This window comes from Electrophorus electricus, chromosome 19 (genome assembly GCF_041902795.1).
Source record: "Electrophorus electricus isolate QZ-2024a chromosome 19, ASM4190279v1, whole genome shotgun sequence".
In the NCBI taxonomy this organism is placed as follows: domain Eukaryota; kingdom Metazoa; phylum Chordata; class Actinopteri; order Gymnotiformes; family Gymnotidae; genus Electrophorus; species Electrophorus electricus.
The window spans coordinates 7,701,874-7,723,480 of record NC_137515.1 but is presented as its reverse complement, the minus strand read 5'-3'; the positions used below and the strand labels follow the sequence as shown (position 1 = coordinate 7,723,480).

The 21,607-nt window shown below is 41.1% G+C and overlaps 10 non-coding genes across 10 annotated transcripts; all 10 read left to right on the top strand.

Annotated features, from left to right (window-relative positions):
* Nucleotides 1–2,737: 2,737 nt before the first annotated feature.
* Nucleotides 2,738–2,810, top strand: trnar-ccu (transfer RNA arginine (anticodon CCU)). Its single transcript has one exon. It is a non-coding gene; the product is annotated as a tRNA-Arg (tRNA).
* Nucleotides 2,811–4,521: 1,711 nt separating this feature from the next.
* Nucleotides 4,522–4,594, top strand: trnar-ccu (transfer RNA arginine (anticodon CCU)). The gene has a single exon. It is a non-coding gene; the product is annotated as a tRNA-Arg (tRNA).
* Nucleotides 4,595–6,443: 1,849 nt separating this feature from the next.
* trnar-ccu (transfer RNA arginine (anticodon CCU)) lies at nt 6,444–6,516 on the top strand. Its single transcript has one exon. It is a non-coding gene; the product is annotated as a tRNA-Arg (tRNA).
* Nucleotides 6,517–8,365: 1,849 nt separating this feature from the next.
* Nucleotides 8,366–8,438, top strand: trnar-ccu (transfer RNA arginine (anticodon CCU)). The gene has a single exon. It is a non-coding gene; the product is annotated as a tRNA-Arg (tRNA).
* Nucleotides 8,439–11,082: 2,644 nt separating this feature from the next.
* trnar-ccu (transfer RNA arginine (anticodon CCU)) lies at nt 11,083–11,155 on the top strand. Its single transcript has one exon. It is a non-coding gene; the product is annotated as a tRNA-Arg (tRNA).
* A 1,711-nt stretch (nt 11,156–12,866) lies between these two features.
* On the top strand, nt 12,867–12,939 carry trnar-ccu (transfer RNA arginine (anticodon CCU)). The gene has a single exon. It is a non-coding gene; the product is annotated as a tRNA-Arg (tRNA).
* Nucleotides 12,940–14,650: 1,711 nt separating this feature from the next.
* trnar-ccu (transfer RNA arginine (anticodon CCU)) lies at nt 14,651–14,723 on the top strand. The gene has a single exon. It is a non-coding gene; the product is annotated as a tRNA-Arg (tRNA).
* Nucleotides 14,724–16,434: 1,711 nt separating this feature from the next.
* trnar-ccu (transfer RNA arginine (anticodon CCU)) lies at nt 16,435–16,507 on the top strand. Its single transcript has one exon. It is a non-coding gene; the product is annotated as a tRNA-Arg (tRNA).
* Nucleotides 16,508–18,218: 1,711 nt separating this feature from the next.
* On the top strand, nt 18,219–18,291 carry trnar-ccu (transfer RNA arginine (anticodon CCU)). The gene has a single exon. It is a non-coding gene; the product is annotated as a tRNA-Arg (tRNA).
* A 1,848-nt stretch (nt 18,292–20,139) lies between these two features.
* trnar-ccu (transfer RNA arginine (anticodon CCU)) lies at nt 20,140–20,212 on the top strand. Its single transcript has one exon. It is a non-coding gene; the product is annotated as a tRNA-Arg (tRNA).
* The last annotated feature ends 1,395 nt before the right edge of the window (nt 20,213–21,607 follow it).

The window sequence follows — 21,607 nt, the reverse complement described above, 5'->3', positions numbered from 1 at the left end:
TTTTAAACTGAAAATGAAAAAAAAAAAAGAATAATGGGCTGTTCCAAAAAATAGCATTGTCTTCATTTCCATTTACAAACTCAAATATTTACAATATAAATTAACTACTAACATCTGACACCTGCGAACAGATATTCCAGCCCAAGCTGACTGGACTATATTCCACAGTTCTTCTGAATTCTTGGGTTTTGCATCAAAAACAGCATTTTTGATGTCACTCCATAAATTTTCAATCGGATTGAGGTCTGAGGATTGGGCTGGCCACTTCATAACATCAATCTTGTTGGTCTAGAACCAGGATGTTGCCCACTTGCTGGTGTGTTTGGGGTTATTGTTCTGCTGAAACACCCATTTCAAGGGCAATTCTTCTTCAACATAAGGCAACATGACCTCTTCCAGTATTTTGATATATTCAAACTGGTCCATGGTGCCTGGTATGTGATAAAAGGGGCAGACTCCAAAGTATGAGAAACATCCCTAAACCGTTATGCTTGCACCTCCATGTTTCAGTCTTCACAGCATACTGTAGCCTGAATTCAGTGTTTATGGGTCGTCTCACAAACTGTCTGTGGCCTTTAGACCCAGTAAGAACAATCTTGCTCTCATCTGTCCATAGAATGTTGCACCACTTCTCTTTATGCCAGTCAGTGTGTTTTTCGGCAAATTGTAACCTTTTCAACACGTCTTTTTTTCAGCAATGGTACTTTACAAGGGTTTCTGGCAAATAGTTTGGCTTCACATAGGCGTCTTCTGATTCTTGCAGTACTTACAGGTAACTGAAGATGATCTTTGATTTCCCTGGAGCTGATCATTGGATGCTTCCTTGCCATTCTTGTTATTCTATGATCTACGCGGATGGTAGTATTTCTTTTCCTACCATGTGTTTCTGGTTTTGTTTGCCATTTTAAAGCATTTGAGATCATTTTAGCTGAGCAGCCTATTATTTTCTGCACTTCTTTATATGTATTCCCCTCTGCAATCAATTTCTTGATCAAAGTTCTTTCTCCTTCGGTACAGTGTCTGGAATGATCCATTTTACTCACTGAGCAAGGGCTAAAACCAGCAGGTAAAACATTTGCTGCCCTCTTTCTTTAAATAAGGGCCATAATTGACACCTGTTTCTTCATAGAATCAATGACCTCACTAATTGAACTCCACACTATTATTCATTTGAATACACCCCTTTTATTAATTGAGTCAATTACACCCAATTAGCAGCGTGCATGTCATAACTGTTGATTCTGTTGATTGCCCATTACTTGGCTACACCTAGTCATTATTTTTTTCCCCATATTGTATTATCTTTTCTGCCAAAATTAAATACATTAGTGATGTTAGACTGCTATTATTTTGCACATAACTGTGTGTGTGTTTGTGTGTGTGTGTGTGTGTGTATATATATATATATATATATATATATATATATATATATATATATATATATATATATATATATATGTGTGTATATATATATATATATATATATATATATACATACATATATATGTGTATATATATATATATATATATATATATATATATATATATATATATATATATATATATATATATATATATATATATATATCAAATATAATATAAACCACAGACCACATAGTAAAGAGGAAAACCCTTGGGCCACAGACTGCACACAGGCCAGTGGATGTCCATGAGTGGGCCTACGGGAGGCCGTAATCCTGTAATCCATAAACACTCAATTTTCTTGAAGAACTCTACTGACTTGACTTCACTTGAGCATTGTGACCTGTTTAGGACTTATAGGAAGCCTGCAAGGCTGTTCATGAACATTCCTGCCAATACTGCATTCCTCCACTAAGTGACAGTATAGAGACCATGGATGACATCACACCGGGATTTTTCTATTTCTTTCCAAACATTTAAGTTAACTGGCCTGCTCAGTAAATGAACTTGAATAAGATCAGTACTTTTGTGTTTACATGGTTAGAGTTCAGGTAGTGAACGTTTCCGAAAAAATGTAAAGTTTCGGTTGAAATGTGTCAGACAAGGCCTGAAAAAGGAATGATATCAGGGAGGAATAAAAAAGAAAACCAGTCCAATCACACAGGACATGGTTTATTACAAACATTACAGACCTCGTAATATGTTATGCTAGGTGCTTGGAAGATGTCTAGACAGTATGTACTGTATCTAAGAAAATAATTCTGGATTGAAATAGATTGAATCTGTCCTGTTCTGTCAGGTTTTATATTACATATGAGAACCTAATTGATTGTAGTCACAATCTAAAATCAATTTAAGTGCTTTGAGGAGTGGGCTTAGTCTTAGATTGTGATTCGCCAGCTGTGAGGTCCTGTAAATAAAATGCTGCAACATGTTCTGCCATCTGTGTATCAGCTTGACTGCAGTCAGTGTGCATACGCTCATCTGTTTTTAGTGATTCCTGAAACTTTGATGCCTTAGTGAGGAGTTTGCATCAGCCATTGTGCAGTTCACCTTGTCAAATGATTGAGAAATATTGAAATCCTGTGGAACAGGTCACCTTGTCAGGATACACATCTTCAGGCACGAAAACCTCTTGTTTCTGTACCTGACAGACTGTTGTCCTATTAGAAATTAAGCATTTTATGAGAAGATACGTAAAGTTCATGAAGTGACTTCCATTATAACTCCTAAAGGTTGCTCACAAACAGCCAGAAGGTAATTTTCGACAAAAAAAAACAAAACGGCAGAAAAGCCATTCAGCAGGTTTTGACTGGCCCCAGTGGCCTAATGGATAAGGCACTGGCCTCCTAAGCCAGGGATTGTGGGTTCGAGTCCCGTCTGGGGTGCTGGCATATCTTGAGTTTAGTGACCAACACATGTCAATGGATTGAACCTCTTGTCTTCTATCAGGTTTTAAATTATATATGAGAACCTAATTGATTGTAATCCCAATCTCAAATCAGTTTAAGCGCTTTGAGGAGTGTGCTCAAAAATAAATAAATAAACATTGTCAGTTAAAGAAGTTACAAATGATCAAGTAGGTTGCATGTCAACCTGTTTACAAGATGAGTCTGAAATTCCTGCAACTGCAAAATTCCTACAAAACTTAATAGCGTCTTTGGCTAGTTAAGCACAAATGTTTAAATGTGGCTTCGTACACTTGTACAGAAGCTCTATTCAGTCCCTTCAGTGATCTAGTTTTTCTGTTGCCTTGGGTGTTTCCTGGGCACTCTCCTTTTTCCAGCAAGTTTCCTACTCCTCTGCCTTCGCAGCTTGACTGCAGTCAGTGTGCATACGCTCACCTGCTTTTAGTGATTCCTGAAACTTTGATGCCTTAGTGAGAATTATGGAAATCCTGTGGAACAGGTCACCTTGTCAGGATAAACGTCTTCAGGCACGAAAACCTCTTGCCCAAATTGATGGATTATGGGCTAGTAGGATCCTTTCCCATCTTTGCCATTCTTTTCCATCTTCCCCTCAGACCTGCAGCTTCCTACCCCCTGTTTGACTGACAGTTACTCTGCAGAGAAACCTGTACCATCCACTGTCATTCCTGTGGAAAAGGAAAAATGTTTCTGTACCTGACAGAATGTTGTCCTATTAGGAATTAAGCATTTTATGAGAAGATACGTAAAGTTCATGAAGTGACTTCCATTGTAACTCCTAAAGGTTGATCATAAACTGCCAGAAGGTCATTTTCGTCAAAAAAAAAAGAAAAGAAAAGAAAAAACGGCGGAAAAGCCATTCAGGAGGTTTCGACTGGCCCCAGTGGCCTAATGGATAAGGCACTGGCTTTCTAAGCACTTTCGTTGTTCTAGCAGGTTTCCTAATCCTCTGCCTTCACAGCTTGACTGCAGTCAGTGTGCATTCGCTGATCGGTTTTTAGTGATACCTGAAATTTTGATTCCTTATTGAGGAGTTTGCATCAGCCATGGTGCAGGTCACCTTGTCATGATATACAAATGATCAAGTAGGGTGTATGTCACAACCCGTTTACAAAATGAGTCCGAACTTGCTGCAGCGTTCAAAACTTCATAGCATCTTTGGCTAGTTAAGCTCAAATGTTTAAATGTGGCCTCGTACACTTGTACAGAAACTATATTCAGTCCCTTCAGTGATTCAGTTTTTCTTCTGCCTCGGGTATTTATTGGCCACTCTCGTTGTTCTAGCAGTTTTCCTATTCCTCTGCCTTCACAGCTTGACTGCAGTCAGTGTGCATACGCTCATCTGTTTTTAGTGATTCCTGAAACTGTGATGCCTTAGTGAGGAGTTTGCATCAGCCATTGTGCAGTTCACCTTGTCAAATGATTGAGAAATATTGAAATCCTGTGGAACAGGTCACCTTGTCAGGATACACATCTTCAGGCACGAAAACCTCTTGTTTCTGTACCTGACAGACTGTTGTCCTATTAGAAATTAAGCATTTTATGAGAAGATACGTAAAGTTCATGAAGTGACTTCCATTATAACTCCTAAAGGTTGCTCACAAACAGCCAGAAGGTAATTTTCGACACAAAAAAAAAAACGGCGGAAAAGCCATTCAGCAGGTTTTGACTGGCCCCAGTGGCCTAATGGATAAGGCACTGGCCTCCTAAGCCAGGGATTGTGGGTTCGAGTCCCGTCTGGGGTGCTGGCATATCTTGAGTTTAGTGACCAACACATGTCAATGGATTGAACCTCTTGTCTTCTATCAGGTTTTAAATTATATATGAGAACCTAATTGATTGTAATCCCAATCTCAAATCAGTTTAAGTGCTTCGAGGAGTGTGCTTAGTGTTAGATTGTGTTTCGCCAGCTGTGAGGTCCTCTAAATAAAATGCTGCAACATGTTCCGCCATCTGTGTATCAATGTGAGAAAACAGTCATTTCAGCTCGTATTGAGTCAGTCCAAGTTTTCAGAACTTCTGGAGGAAAATAAATAAATAAACATTGTCAGTTAAAGAAGTTACAAATGATCAAGTAGGTTGCATGTCAACCTGTTTACAAGATGAGTCTGAAATTCCTGCAACTGCAAAATTCCTACAAAACTTAATAGCATCTTTGGCTAGTTAAGCACAAATGTTTAAATGTGGCTTCGTACACTTGTACAGAAGCTCTATTCAGTCCCTTCAGTGATCTAGTTTTTCTGTTGCCTTGGGTGTTTCCTGGGCACTCTCCTTTTTCCAGCAAGTTTCCTACTCCTCTGCCTTCGCAGCTTGACTGCAGTCAGTGTGCATACGCTCACCTGCTTTTAGTGATTCCTGAAACTTTGATGCCTTAGTGAGAATTATGGAAATCCTGTGGAACAGGTCACCTTGTCAGGATAAACGTCTTCAGGCACGAAAACCTCTTGCCCAAATTGATGGATTATGGGCTAGTAGGATCCTTTCCCATCTTTGCCATTCTTTTCCATCTTCCCCTCAGACCTGCAGCTTCCTACCCCCTGTTTGACTGACAGTTACTCTGCAGAGAAACCTGTACCATCCACTGTCATTCCTGTGGAAAAGGAAAAATGTTTCTGTACCTGACAGAATGTTGTCCTATTAGGAATTAAGCATTTTATGAGAAGATACGTAAAGTTCATGAAGTGACTTCCATTGTAACTCCTAAAGGTTGATCATAAACTGCCAGAAGGTCATTTTCGTCAAAAAAAAAAGAAAAGAAAAGAAAAAACGGCGGAAAAGCCATTCAGGAGGTTTCGACTGGCCCCAGTGGCCTAATGGATAAGGCACTGGCTTTCTAAGCACTTTCGTTGTTCTAGCAGGTTTCCTACTCCTCTGCCTTCACAGCTTGACTGCAGTCAGTGTGCATTCGCTGATCGGTTTTTAGTGATACCTGAAATTTTGATTCCTTATTGAGGAGTTTGCATCAGCCATGGTGCAGGTCACCTTGTCATGATATACAAATGATCAAGTAGGGTGTATGTCACAACCCGTTTACAAAATGAGTCCGAACTTGCTGCAGCGTTCAAAACTTCATAGCATCTTTGGCTAGTTAAGCTCAAATGTTTAAATGTGGCCTCGTACACTTGTACAGAAACTATATTCAGTCCCTTCAGTGATTCAGTTTTTCTTCTGCCTCGGGTATTTATTGGCCACTCTCGTTGTTCTAGCAGTTTTCCTATTCCTCTGCCTTCACAGCTTGACTGCAGTCAGTGTGCATACGCTCATCTGTTTTTAGTGATTCCTGAAACTGTGATGCCTTAGTGAGGAGTTTGCATCAGCCATTGTGCAGTTCACCTTGTCAAATGATTGAGAAATATTGAAATCCTGTGGAACAGGTCACCTTGTCAGGATACACATCTTCAGGCACGAAAACCTCTTGTTTCTGTACCTGACAGACTGTTGTCCTATTAGAAATTAAGCATTTTATGAGAAGATACGTAAAGTTCATGAAGTGACTTCCATTATAACTCCTAAAGGTTGCTCACAAACAGCCAGAAGGTAATTTTCGACACAAAAAAAAAAACGGCGGAAAAGCCATTCAGCAGGTTTTGACTGGCCCCAGTGGCCTAATGGATAAGGCACTGGCCTCCTAAGCCAGGGATTGTGGGTTCGAGTCCCGTCTGGGGTGCTGGCATATCTTGAGTTTAGTGACCAACACATGTCAATGGATTGAACCTCTTGTCTTCTATCAGGTTTTAAATTATATATGAGAACCTAATTGATTGTAATCCCAATCTCAAATCAGTTTAAGTGCTTCGAGGAGTGTGCTTAGTGTTAGATTGTGTTTCGCCAGCTGTGAGGTCCTCTAAATAAAATGCTGTAACATGTTCCGCCATCTGTGTATCAATGTGAGAAAACAGTCATTTCAGCTCGTATTGAGTCAGTCCAAGTTTTCAGAACTTCTGGAGGAAAATAAATAAATAAACATTGTCAGTTAAAGAAGTTACAAATGATCAAGTAGGTTGCATGTCAACCTGTTTGCAAGATGAGTCTGAAATTCCTGCAACTGCAAAATTCCTACAAAACTTAATAGCATCTTTGGCTAGTTAAGCACAAATGTTTAAATGTGGCTTCGTACACTTGTACAGAAGCTCTATTCAGTCCCTTCAGTGATCTAGTTTTTCTGTTGCCTTGGGTGTTTCCTGGGCACTCTCCTTTTTCCAGCAAGTTTCCTACTCCTCTGCCTTCGCAGCTTGACTGCAGTCAGTGTGCATACGCTCACCTGCTTTTAGTGATTCCTGAAACTTTGATGCCTTAGTGAGAATTATGGAAATCCTGTGGAACAGGTCACCTTGTCAGGATAAACGTCTTCAGGCACGAAAACCTCTTGCCCAAATTGATGGATTATGGGCTAGTAGGATCCTTTCCCATCTTTGCCATTCTTTTCCATCTTCCCCTCAGACCTGCAGCTTCCTACCCCCTGTTTGACTGACAGTTACTCTGCAGAGAAACCTGTACCATCCACTGTCATTCCTGTGGAAAAGGAAAAATGTTTCTGTACCTGACAGAATGTTGTCCTATTAGGAATTAAGCATTTTATGAGAAGATACGTAAAGTTCATGAAGTGACTTCCATTGTAACTCCTAAAGGTTGATCATAAACTGCCAGAAGGTCATTTTCGTCAAAAAAAAAAGAAAAGAAAAGAAAAAACGGCGGAAAAGCCATTCAGGAGGTTTCGACTGGCCCCAGTGGCCTAATGGATAAGGCACTGGCTTTCTAAGCACTTTCGTTGTTCTAGCAGGTTTCCTACTCCTCTGCCTTCACAGCTTGACTGCAGTCAGTGTGCATTCGCTGATCGGTTTTTAGTGATACCTGAAATTTTGATTCCTTATTGAGGAGTTTGCATCAGCCATGGTGCAGGTCACCTTGTCATGATATACAAATGATCAAGTAGGGTGTATGTCACAACCCGTTTACAAAATGAGTCCGAACTTGCTGCAGCGTTCAAAACTTCATAGCATCTTTGGCTAGTTAAGCTCAAATGTTTAAATGTGGCCTCGTACACTTGTACAGAAACTATATTCAGTCCCTTCAGTGATTCAGTTTTTCTTCTGCCTCGGGTATTTATTGGCCACTCTCGTTGTTCTAGCAGTTTTCCTATTCCTCTGCCTTCACAGCTTGACTGCAGTCAGTGTGCATACGCTCATCTGTTTTTAGTGATTCCTGAAACTGTGATGCCTTAGTGAGGAGTTTGCATCAGCCATTGTGCAGTTCACCTTGTCAAATGATTGAGAAATATTGAAATCCTGTGGAACAGGTCACCTTGTCAGGATACACATCTTCAGGCACGAAAACCTCTTGTTTCTGTACCTGACAGACTGTTGTCCTATTAGAAATTAAGCATTTTATGAGAAGATACGTAAAGTTCATGAAGTGACTTCCATTATAACTCCTAAAGGTTGCTCACAAACAGCCAGAAGGTAATTTTCGACACAAAAAAAAAAACGGCGGAAAAGCCATTCAGCAGGTTTTGACTGGCCCCAGTGGCCTAATGGATAAGGCACTGGCCTCCTAAGCCAGGGATTGTGGGTTCGAGTCCCGTCTGGGGTGCTGGCATATCTTGAGTTTAGTGACCAACACATGTCAATGGATTGAACCTCTTGTCTTCTATCAGGTTTTAAATTATATATGAGAACCTAATTGATTGTAATCCCAATCTCAAATCAGTTTAAGTGCTTCGAGGAGTGTGCTTAGTGTTAGATTGTGTTTCGCCAGCTGTGAGGTCCTCTAAATAAAATGCTGCAACATGTTCCGCCATCTGTGTATCAATGTGAGAAAACAGTCATTTCAGCTCGTATTGAGTCAGTCCAAGTTTTCAGAACTTCTGGAGGAAAATAAATAAATAAACATTGTCAGTTAAAGAAGTTACAAATGATCAAGTAGGTTGCATGTCAACCTGTTTACAAGATGAGTCTGAAATTCCTGCAACTGCAAAATTCCTACAAAACTTAATAGCATCTTTGGCTAGTTAAGCACAAATGTTTAAATGTGGCTTCGTACACTTGTACAGAAGCTCTATTCAGTCCCTTCAGTGATCTAGTTTTTCTGTTGCCTTGGGTGTTTCCTGGGCACTCTCCTTTTTCCAGCAAGTTTCCTACTCCTCTGCCTTCGCAGCTTGACTGCAGTCAGTGTGCATACGCTCACCTGCTTTTAGTGATTCCTGAAACTTTGATGCCTTAGTGAGAATTATGGAAATCCTGTGGAACAGGTCACCTTGTCAGGATAAACGTCTTCAGGCACGAAAAACTCTTGCCCAAATTGATGGATTATGGGCTAGTAGGATCCTTTCCCATCTTTGCCATTCTTTTCCATCTTCCCCTCAGACCTGCAGCTTCCTACCCCCTGTTTGACTGACAGTTACTCTGCAGAGAAACCTGTACCATCCACTGTCATTCCTGTGGAAAAGGAAAAATGTTTCTGTACCTGACAGAATGTTGTCCTATTAGGAATTAAGCATTTTATGAGAAGATACGTAAAGTTCATGAAGTGACTTCCATTGTAACTCCTAAAGGTTGATCATAAACTGCCAGAAGGTCATTTTCGTCAAAAAAAAAAGAAAAGAAAAGAAAAAACGGCGGAAAAGCCATTCAGGAGGTTTCGACTGGCCCCAGTGGCCTAATGGATAAGGCACTGGCTTTCTAAGCACTCTCGTTGTTCTAGCAGTTTTCCTATTCCTCTGCCTTCACAGCTTGACTGCAGTCAGTGTGCATTCGCTGATCGGTTTTTAGTGATACCTGAAATTTTGATTCCTTATTGAGGAGTTTGCATCAGCCATGGTGCAGGTCACCTTGTCATGATATACAAATGATCAAGTAGGGTGTATGTCACAACCCGTTTACAAAATGAGTCCGAACTTGCTGCAGCGTTCAAAACTTCATAGCATCTTTGGCTAGTTAAGCTCAAATGTTTAAATGTGGCCTCGTACACTTGTACAGAAACTATATTCAGTCCCTTCAGTGATTCAGTTTTTCTTCTGCCTCGGGTATTTATTGGCCACTCTCGTTGTTCTAGCAGTTTTCCTATTCCTCTGCCTTCACAGCTTGACTGCAGTCAGTGTGCATACGCTCATCTGTTTTTAGTGATTCCTGAAACTTTGATGCCTTAGTGAGGAGTTTGCATCAGCCATTGTGCAGTTCACCTTGTCAAATGATTGAGAAATATTGAAATCCTGTGGAACAGGTCACCTTGTCAGGATACACATCTTCAGGCACGAAAACCTCTTGTTTCTGTACCTGACAGACTGTTGTCCTATTAGAAATTAAGCATTTTATGAGAAGATACGTAAAGTTCATGAAGTGACTTCCATTATAACTCCTAAAGGTTGCTCACAAACAGCCAGAAGGTAATTTTCGACACAAAAAAAAAAACGGCGGAAAAGCCATTCAGCAGGTTTTGACTGGCCCCAGTGGCCTAATGGATAAGGCACTGGCTTTCTAAGCACTCTCGTTGTTCTAGCAGGTTTCCTACTCCTCTGCCTTCACAGCTTGACTGCAGTCAGTGTGCATTCGCTGATCGGTTTTTAGTGATACCTGAAATTTTGATTCCTTATTGAGGAGTTTGCATCAGCCATGGTGCAGGTCACCTTGTCATGATATACAAATGATCAAGTAGGGTGTATGTCACAACCCGTTTACAAAATGAGTCCGAACTTGCTGCAGCGTTCAAAACTTCATAGCATCTTTGGCTAGTTAAGCTCAAATGTTTAAATGTGGCCTCGTACACTTGTACAGAAACTATATTCAGTCCCTTCAGTGATTCAGTTTTTCTTCTGCCTCGGGTATTTATTGGCCACTCTCGTTGTTCTAGCAGTTTTCCTATTCCTCTGCCTTCACAGCTTGACTGCAGTCAGTGTGCATACGCTCATCTGTTTTTAGTGATTCCTGAAACTGTGATGCCTTAGTGAGGAGTTTGCATCAGCCATTGTGCAGTTCACCTTGTCAAATGATTGAGAAATATTGAAATCCTGTGGAACAGGTCACCTTGTCAGGATACACATCTTCAGGCACGAAAACCTCTTGTTTCTGTACCTGACAGACTGTTGTCCTATTAGAAATTAAGCATTTTATGAGAAGATACGTAAAGTTCATGAAGTGACTTCCATTATAACTCCTAAAGGTTGCTCACAAACAGCCAGAAGGTAATTTTCGACACAAAAAAAAAAACGGCGGAAAAGCCATTCAGCAGGTTTTGACTGGCCCCAGTGGCCTAATGGATAAGGCACTGGCCTCCTAAGCCAGGGATTGTGGGTTCGAGTCCCGTCTGGGGTGCTGGCATATCTTGAGTTTAGTGACCAACACATGTCAATGGATTGAACCTCTTGTCTTCTATCAGGTTTTAAATTATATATGAGAACCTAATTGATTGTAATCCCAATCTCAAATCAGTTTAAGCGCTTTGAGGAGTGTGCTCAAAAATAAATAAATAAACATTGTCAGTTAAAGAAGTTACAAATGATCAAGTAGGTTGCATGTCAACCTGTTTACAAGATGAGTCTGAAATTCCTGCAACTGCAAAATTCCTACAAAACTTAATAGCGTCTTTGGCTAGTTAAGCACAAATGTTTAAATGTGGCTTCGTACACTTGTACAGAAGCTCTATTCAGTCCCTTCAGTGATCTAGTTTTTCTGTTGCCTTGGGTGTTTCCTGGGCACTCTCCTTTTTCCAGCAAGTTTCCTACTCCTCTGCCTTCGCAGCTTGACTGCAGTCAGTGTGCATACGCTCACCTGCTTTTAGTGATTCCTGAAACTTTGATGCCTTAGTGAGAATTATGGAAATCCTGTGGAACAGGTCACCTTGTCAGGATAAACGTCTTCAGGCACGAAAACCTCTTGCCCAAATTGATGGATTATGGGCTAGTAGGATCCTTTCCCATCTTTGCCATTCTTTTCCATCTTCCCCTCAGACCTGCAGCTTCCTACCCCCTGTTTGACTGACAGTTACTCTGCAGAGAAACCTGTACCATCCACTGTCATTCCTGTGGAAAAGGAAAAATGTTTCTGTACCTGACAGAATGTTGTCCTATTAGGAATTAAGCATTTTATGAGAAGATACGTAAAGTTCATGAAGTGACTTCCATTGTAACTCCTAAAGGTTGATCATAAACTGCCAGAAGGTCATTTTCGTCAAAAAAAAAAGAAAAGAAAAGAAAAAACGGCGGAAAAGCCATTCAGGAGGTTTCGACTGGCCCCAGTGGCCTAATGGATAAGGCACTGGCTTTCTAAGCACTCTCGTTGTTCTAGCAGGTTTCCTACTCCTCTGCCTTCACAGCTTGACTGCAGTCAGTGTGCATTCGCTGATCGGTTTTTAGTGATACCTGAAATTTTGATTCCTTATTGAGGAGTTTGCATCAGCCATGGTGCAGGTCACCTTGTCATGATATACAAATGATCAAGTAGGGTGTATGTCACAACCCGTTTACAAAATGAGTCCGAACTTGCTGCAGCGTTCAAAACTTCATAGCATCTTTGGCTAGTTAAGCTCAAATGTTTAAATGTGGCCTCGTACACTTGTACAGAAACTATATTCAGTCCCTTCAGTGATTCAGTTTTTCTTCTGCCTCGGGTATTTATTGGCCACTCTCGTTGTTCTAGCAGTTTTCCTATTCCTCTGCCTTCACAGCTTGACTGCAGTCAGTGTGCATACGCTCATCTGTTTTTAGTGATTCCTGAAACTGTGATGCCTTAGTGAGGAGTTTGCATCAGCCATTGTGCAGTTCACCTTGTCAAATGATTGAGAAATATTGAAATCCTGTGGAACAGGTCACCTTGTCAGGATACACATCTTCAGGCACGAAAACCTCTTGTTTCTGTACCTGACAGACTGTTGTCCTATTAGAAATTAAGCATTTTATGAGAAGATACGTAAAGTTCATGAAGTGACTTCCATTATAACTCCTAAAGGTTGCTCACAAACAGCCAGAAGGTAATTTTCGACACAAAAAAAAAAACGGCGGAAAAGCCATTCAGCAGGTTTTGACTGGCCCCAGTGGCCTAATGGATAAGGCACTGGCCTCCTAAGCCAGGGATTGTGGGTTCGAGTCCCGTCTGGGGTGCTGGCATATCTTGAGTTTAGTGACCAACACATGTCAATGGATTGAACCTCTTGTCTTCTATCAGGTTTTAAATTATATATGAGAACCTAATTGATTGTAATCCCAATCTCAAATCAGTTTAAGTGCTTTGAGGAGTGTGCTCAAAAATAAATAAATAAACATTGTCAGTTAAAGAAGTTACAAATGATCAAGTAGGTTGCATGTCAACCTGTTTACAAGATGAGTCTGAAATTCCTGCAACTGCAAAATTCCTACAAAACTTAATAGCGTCTTTGGCTAGTTAAGCACAAATGTTTAAATGTGGCTTCGTACACTTGTACAGAAGCTCTATTCAGTCCCTTCAGTGATCTAGTTTTTCTGTTGCCTTGGGTGTTTCCTGGGCACTCTCCTTTTTCCAGCAAGTTTCCTACTCCTCTGCCTTCGCAGCTTGACTGCAGTCAGTGTGCATACGCTCACCTGCTTTTAGTGATTCCTGAAACTTTGATGCCTTAGTGAGAATTATGGAAATCCTGTGGAACAGGTCACCTTGTCAGGATAAACGTCTTCAGGCACGAAAACCTCTTGCCCAAATTGATGGATTATGGGCTAGTAGGATCCTTTCCCATCTTTGCCATTCTTTTCCATCTTCCCCTCAGACCTGCAGCTTCCTACCCCCTGTTTGACTGACAGTTACTCTGCAGAGAAACCTGTACCATCCACTGTCATTCCTGTGGAAAAGGAAAAATGTTTCTGTACCTGACAGAATGTTGTCCTATTAGGAATTAAGCATTTTATGAGAAGATACGTAAAGTTCATGAAGTGACTTCCATTGTAACTCCTAAAGGTTGATCATAAACTGCCAGAAGGTCATTTTCGTCAAAAAAAAAAGAAAAGAAAAGAAAAAACGGCGGAAAAGCCATTCAGGAGGTTTCGACTGGCCCCAGTGGCCTAATGGATAAGGCACTGGCTTTCTAAGCACTCTCGTTGTTCTAGCAGGTTTCCTACTCCTCTGCCTTCACAGCTTGACTGCAGTCAGTGTGCATTCGCTGATCGGTTTTTAGTGATACCTGAAATTTTGATTCCTTATTGAGGAGTTTGCATCAGCCATGGTGCAGGTCACCTTGTCATGATATACAAATGATCAAGTAGGGTGTATGTCACAACCCGTTTACAAAATGAGTCCGAACTTGCTGCAGCGTTCAAAACTTCATAGCATCTTTGGCTAGTTAAGCTCAAATGTTTAAATGTGGCCTCGTACACTTGTACAGAAACTATATTCAGTCCCTTCAGTGATTCAGTTTTTCTTCTGCCTCGGGTATTTATTGGCCACTCTCGTTGTTCTAGCAGTTTTCCTATTCCTCTGCCTTCACAGCTTGACTGCAGTCAGTGTGCATACGCTCATCTGTTTTTAGTGATTCCTGAAACTGTGATGCCTTAGTGAGGAGTTTGCATCAGCCATTGTGCAGTTCACCTTGTCAAATGATTGAGAAATATTGAAATCCTGTGGAACAGGTCACCTTGTCAGGATACACATCTTCAGGCACGAAAACCTCTTGTTTCTGTACCTGACAGACTGTTGTCCTATTAGAAATTAAGCATTTTATGAGAAGATACGTAAAGTTCATGAAGTGACTTCCATTATAACTCCTAAAGGTTGCTCACAAACAGCCAGAAGGTAATTTTCGACACAAAAAAAAAAACGGCGGAAAAGCCATTCAGCAGGTTTTGACTGGCCCCAGTGGCCTAATGGATAAGGCACTGGCCTCCTAAGCCAGGGATTGTGGGTTCGAGTCCCGTCTGGGGTGCTGGCATATCTTGAGTTTAGTGACCAACACATGTCAATGGATTGAACCTCTTGTCTTCTATCAGGTTTTAAATTATATATGAGAACCTAATTGATTGTAATCCCAATCTCAAATCAGTTTAAGTGCTTTGAGGAGTGTGCTCAAAAATAAATAAATAAACATTGTCAGTTAAAGAAGTTACAAATGATCAAGTAGGTTGCATGTCAACCTGTTTACAAGATGAGTCTGAAATTCCTGCAACTGCAAAATTCCTACAAAACTTAATAGCGTCTTTGGCTAGTTAAGCACAAATGTTTAAATGTGGCTTCGTACACTTGTACAGAAGCTCTATTCAGTCCCTTCAGTGATCTAGTTTTTCTGTTGCCTTGGGTGTTTCCTGGGCACTCTCCTTTTTCCAGCAAGTTTCCTACTCCTCTGCCTTCGCAGCTTGACTGCAGTCAGTGTGCATACGCTCACCTGCTTTTAGTGATTCCTGAAACTTTGATGCCTTAGTGAGAATTATGGAAATCCTGTGGAACAGGTCACCTTGTCAGGATAAACGTCTTCAGGCACGAAAACCTCTTGCCCAAATTGATGGATTATGGGCTAGTAGGATCCTTTCCCATCTTTGCCATTCTTTTCCATCTTCCCCTCAGACCTGCAGCTTCCTACCCCCTGTTTGACTGACAGTTACTCTGCAGAGAAACCTGTACCATCCACTGTCATTCCTGTGGAAAAGGAAAAATGTTTCTGTACCTGACAGAATGTTGTCCTATTAGGAATTAAGCATTTTATGAGAAGATACGTAAAGTTCATGAAGTGACTTCCATTGTAACTCCTAAAGGTTGATCATAAACTGCCAGAAGGTCATTTTCGTCAAAAAAAAAAGAAAAGAAAAGAAAAAACGGCGGAAAAGCCATTCAGGAGGTTTCGACTGGCCCCAGTGGCCTAATGGATAAGGCACTGGCTTTCTAAGCACTCTCGTTGTTCTAGCAGGTTTCCTACTCCTCTGCCTTCACAGCTTGACTGCAGTCAGTGTGCATTCGCTGATCGGTTTTTAGTGATACCTGAAATTTTGATTCCTTATTGAGGAGTTTGCATCAGCCATGGTGCAGGTCACCTTGTCATGATATACAAATGATCAAGTAGGGTGTATGTCACAACCCGTTTACAAAATGAGTCCGAACTTGCTGCAGCGTTCAAAACTTCATAGCATCTTTGGCTAGTTAAGCTCAAATGTTTAAATGTGGCCTCGTACACTTGTACAGAAACTATATTCAGTCCCTTCAGTGATTCAGTTTTTCTTCTGCCTCGGGTATTTATTGGCCACTCTCGTTGTTCTAGCAGTTTTCCTATTCCTCTGCCTTTACAGCTTGACTGCAGTCAGTGTGCATACGCTCATCTGTTTTTAGTGATTCCTGAAACTGTGATGCCTTAGTGAGGAGTTTGCATCAGCCATTGTGCAGTTCACCTTGTCAAATGATTGAGAAATATTGAAATCCTGTGGAACAGGTCACCTTGTCAGGATACACATCTTCAGGCACGAAAACCTCTTGTTTCTGTACCTGACAGACTGTTGTCCTATTAGAAATTAAGCATTTTATGAGAAGATACGTAAAGTTCATGAAGTGACTTCCATTATAACTCCTAAAGGTTGCTCACAAACAGCCAGAAGGTAATTTTCGACACAAAAAAAAAAACGGCGGAAAAGCCATTCAGCAGGTTTTGACTGGCCCCAGTGGCCTAATGGATAAGGCACTGGCCTCCTAAGCCAGGGATTGTGGGTTCGAGTCCCGTCTGGGGTGCTGGCATATCTTGAGTTTAGTGACCAACACATGTCAATGGATTGAACCTCTTGTCTTCTATCAGGTTTTAAATTATATATGAGAACCTAATTGATTGTAATCCCAATCTCAAATCAGTTTAAGTGCTTTGAGGAGTGTGCTCAAAAATAAATAAATAAACATTGTCAGTTAAAGAAGTTACAAATGATCAAGTAGGTTGCATGTCAACCTGTTTACAAGATGAGTCTGAAATTCCTGCAACTGCAAAATTCCTACAAAACTTAATAGCGTCTTTGGCTAGTTAAGCACAAATGTTTAAATGTGGCTTCGTACACTTGTACAGAAGCTCTATTCAGTCCCTTCAGTGATCTAGTTTTTCTGTTGCCTTGGGTGTTTCCTGGGCACTCTCCTTTTTCCAGCAAGTTTCCTACTCCTCTGCCTTCGCAGCTTGACTGCAGTCAGTGTGCATACGCTCACCTGCTTTTAGTGATTCCTGAAACTTTGATGCCTTAGTGAGAATTATGGAAATCCTGTGGAACAGGTCACCTTGTCAGGATAAACGTCTTCAGGCACGAAAACCTCTTGCCCAAATTGATGGATTATGGGCTAGTAGGATCCTTTCCCATCTTTGCCATTCTTTTCCATCTTCCCCTCAGACCTGCAGCTTCCTACCCCCTGTTTGACTGACAGTTACTCTGCAGAGAAACCTGTACCATCCACTGTCATTCCTGTGGAAAAGGAAAAATGTTTCTGTACCTGACAGAATGTTGTCCTATTAGGAATTAAGCATTTTATGAGAAGATACGTAAAGTTCATGAAGTGACTTCCATTGTAACTCCTAAAGGTTGATCATAAACTGCCAGAAGGTCATTTTCGTCAAAAAAAAAAGAAAAGAAAAGAAAAAACGGCGGAAAAGCCATTCAGGAGGTTTCGACTGGCCCCAGTGGCCTAATGGATAAGGCACTGGCTTTCTAAGCACTCTCGTTGTTCTAGCAGGTTTCCTACTCCTCTGCCTTCACAGCTTGACTGCAGTCAGTGTGCATTCGCTGATCGGTTTTTAGTGATACCTGAAATTTTGATTCCTTATTGAGGAGTTTGCATCAGCCATGGTGCAGGTCACCTTGTCATGATATACAAATGATCAAGTAGGGTGTATGTCACAACCCGTTTACAAAATGAGTCCGAACTTGCTGCAGCGTTCAAAACTTCATAGCATCTTTGGCTAGTTAAGCTCAAATGTTTAAATGTGGCCTCGTACACTTGTACAGAAACTATATTCAGTCCCTTCAGTGATTCAGTTTTTCTTCTGCCTCGGGTATTTATTGGCCACTCTCGTTGTTCTAGCAGTTTTCCTATTCCTCTGCCTTCACAGCTTGACTGCAGTCAGTGTGCATACGCTCATCTGTTTTTAGTGATTCCTGAAACTGTGATGCCTTAGTGAGGAGTTTGCATCAGCCATTGTGCAGTTCACCTTGTCAAATGATTGAGAAATATTGAAATCCTGTGGAACAGGTCACCTTGTCAGGATACACATCTTCAGGCACGAAAACCTCTTGTTTCTGTACCTGACAGACTGTTGTCCTATTAGAAATTAAGCATTTTATGAGAAGATACGTAAAGTTCATGAAGTGACTTCCATTATAACTCCTAAAGGTTGCTCACAAACAGCCAGAAGGTAATTTTCGACACAAAAAAAAAAACGGCGGAAAAGCCATTCAGCAGGTTTTGACTGGCCCCAGTGGCCTAATGGATAAGGCACTGGCCTCCTAAGCCAGGGATTGTGGGTTCGAGTCCCGTCTGGGGTGCTGGCATATCTTGAGTTTAGTGACCAACACATGTCAATGGATTGGAGCTCTTGTCTTCTATCAGGTTTTAAATTATATATGAGAACCTAATTGATTGTAATCCCAATCTCAAATCAGTTTAAGTGCTTCGAGGAGTGTGCTTAGTGTTAGATTGTGTTTCGCCAGCTGTGAGGTCCTCTAAATAAAATGCTGCAACATGTTCTGCCATCTGTGTATCAATGTGAGAAAACAGTCATTTCAGATCGTATTGAGTCAGTCCAAGTTTTCAGAACTTCTGGAGGAAAATAAATAAATAAACATTGTCAGTTAAAGAAGTTACAAATGATCAAGTAGGTTGCATGTCAACCTGTTTACAAGATGAGTCTGAAATTCCTGCAACTGCAAAATTCCTACAAAACTTAATAGCATCTTTGGCTAGTTAAGCACAAATGTTTAAATGTGGCTTCGTACACGTGTACAGAAGCTGTATTCAGTCCCTTCAGTGATCTAGTTTTTCTGTTGCCTTGGGTGTTTCCTGGGCACTCTCCTTTTTCCAGCAAGTTTCCTACTCCTCTGCCTTCGCAGCTTGACTGCAGTCAGTGTGCATATGCTCACTTGCTTTTAGTGATTCCTGAAACTTTGATGCCTTAGTGAGAATTATGGAAATCCTGTGGAACAGGTCACCATGTCAGGATAAACGTCTTCAGGCACGAAAACCTCTTGCCCAAATTGATGGATTATGGGCTAGTAGGATCCTTTCCCATCTTTGCCATTCTTTTCCATCTTCCCCTCAGACCTGCAGCTTCCTACCCCCTGTTTGACTGACAGTTACTCTGCAGAGAAACCTGTACCATCCACTGTCATTCCTGTGGAAAAGGAAAAATGTTTCTGTACCTGACAGAATGTTGTCCTATTAGGAATTAAGCATTTTATGAGAAGATACGTAAAGTTCATGAAGTGACTTCCATTGTAACTCCTAAAGGTTGATCATAAACGGCCAGAAGGTCATTTTCGTCAAAAAAAAAGAAAAGTAAAGAAAAAACGGCGGAAAAGCCATTCAGGAGGTTTCGACTGGCCCCAGTGGACTAATGGAAAAGGCACTGGCTTTCTAAGCACTCTCGTTGTTCTAGCAGGTTTCCTACTCCTCTGCCTTCACAGCTTGACTGCAGTCAGTGTGCATTCGCTGATCGGTTTTTAGTGATACCTGAAATTTTGATTCCTTATTGAGGAGTTTGCATCAGCCATGGTGCAGGTCACCTTGTCATGATATACAAATGATCAAGTAGGGTGTATGTCACAACCCGTTTACAAAATGAGTCCGAACTTGCTGCAGCGTTCAAAACTTCATAGCATCTTTGGCTAGTTAAGCTCAAATGTTTAAATGTGGCCTCGTACACTTGTACAGAAACTATATTCAGTCCCTTCAGTGATTCAGTTTTTCTTCTGCCTCGGGTATTTATTGGCCACTCTCGTTGTTCTAGCAGTTTTCCTATTCCTCTGCCTTCACAGCTTGACTGCAGTCAGTGTGCATACGCTCATCTGTTTTTAGTGATTCCTGAAACTTTGATGCCTTAGTGAGGAGTTTGCATCAGCCATTGTGCAGTTCACCTTGTCAAATGATTGAGAAATATTGAAATCCTTTGGAACAGGTCACCTTGTCAGGATACACATCTTCAGGCACGAAAACCTCTTGTTTCTGTACCTGACAGACTGTTGTCCTATTAGAAATTAAGCATTTTATGAGAAGATACGTAAAGTTCATGAAGTGACTTCCATTATAACTCCTAAAGGTTGCTCACAAACAGCCAGAAGGTAATTTTCGACAAAAAAAAAAAAACGGCGGAAAAGCCATTCAGCAGGTTTTGACTGGCCCCAGTGGCCTAATGGATAAGGCACTGGCCTCCTAAGCCAGGGATTGTGGGTTCTAGTCCCGTCTGGGGTGCTGGCATATCTTGAGTTTAGCGACCAACACATGTCAATGGATTGAACCTCTTGTCTTCTATCAGGTTTTAAATTATATATGAGAACCTAATCGATTGTAGTCCCAATCTCAAATCAGTTTAAGTGCTTTGAGGAGTGTGCTTAGTGTTAGATTGTGTTTCGCCAGCTGTGAGGTCCTGTAAATAAAATGCTGCAACATGTTCTGGCATCTGTGTATCAATGTGAGAAAACAGTCATTTCAGCTTGTATTGAGTCAGTCCAAGTTTTCAGCACTTCTGGAGGAAAATAAATAAATAAACATTGTCAGTTAAAGAAGTTACAAATGATCAAGTAGGTTGCATGTCAACCTGTTTACAAGATGAGTCTGAAATTCCTGCAACTGCAAAATTCCTACAAAACTTAATAGCGTCTTTGGCTAGTTAAGCACAAATGTTTAAATGTGGCTTCGTACACTTGTACAGAAGCTCTATTCAGTCCCTTCAGTGATCTAGTTTTTCTGTTGCCTTGGGTGTTTCCTGGGCACTCTCCTTTTTCCAGCAAGTTTCCTACTCCTCTGCCTTCGCAGCTTGACTGCAGTCAGTGTGCATACGCTCACCTGCTTTTAGTGATTCCTGAAACTTTGATGCCTTAGTGAGAATTATGGAAATCCTGTGGAACAGGTCACCTTGTCAGGATAAACGTCTTCAGGCACGAAAACCTCTTGCCCAAATTGATGGATTATGGGCTAGTAGGATCCTTTCCCATCTTTGCCATTCTTTTCCATCTTCCCCTCAGACCTGCAGCTTCCTACCCCCTGTTTGACTGACAGTTACTCTGCAGAGAAACCTGTACCATCCACTGTCATTCCTGTGGAAAAGGAAAAATGTTTCTGTACCTGACAGAATGTTGTCCTATTAGGAATTAAGCATTTTATGAGAAGATACGTAAAGTTCATGAAGTGACTTCCATTGTAACTCCTAAAGGTTGATCATAAACTGCCAGAAGGTCATTTTCGTCAAAAAAAAAAAAGAAAAGAAAAGAAAAAACGGCGGAAAAGCCATTCAGGAGGTTTCGACTGGCCCCAGTGGCCTAATGGATAAGGCACTGGCTTTCTAAGCACTCTCGTTGTTCTAGCAGGTTTCCTACTCCTCTGCCTTCACAGCTTGACTGCAGTCAGTGTGCATTCGCTGATCGGTTTTTAGTGATACCTGAAATTTTGATTCCTTATTGAGGAGTTTGCATCAGCCATGGTGCAGGTCACCTTGTCATGATATACAAATGATCAAGTAGCGTGTATGTCACAACCCGTTTACAAAATGAGTCCGAACTTGCTGCAGCGTTCAAAACTTCATAGCATCTTTGGCTAGTTAAGCTCAAATGTTTAAATGTGGCCTCGTACACTTGTACAGAAACTATA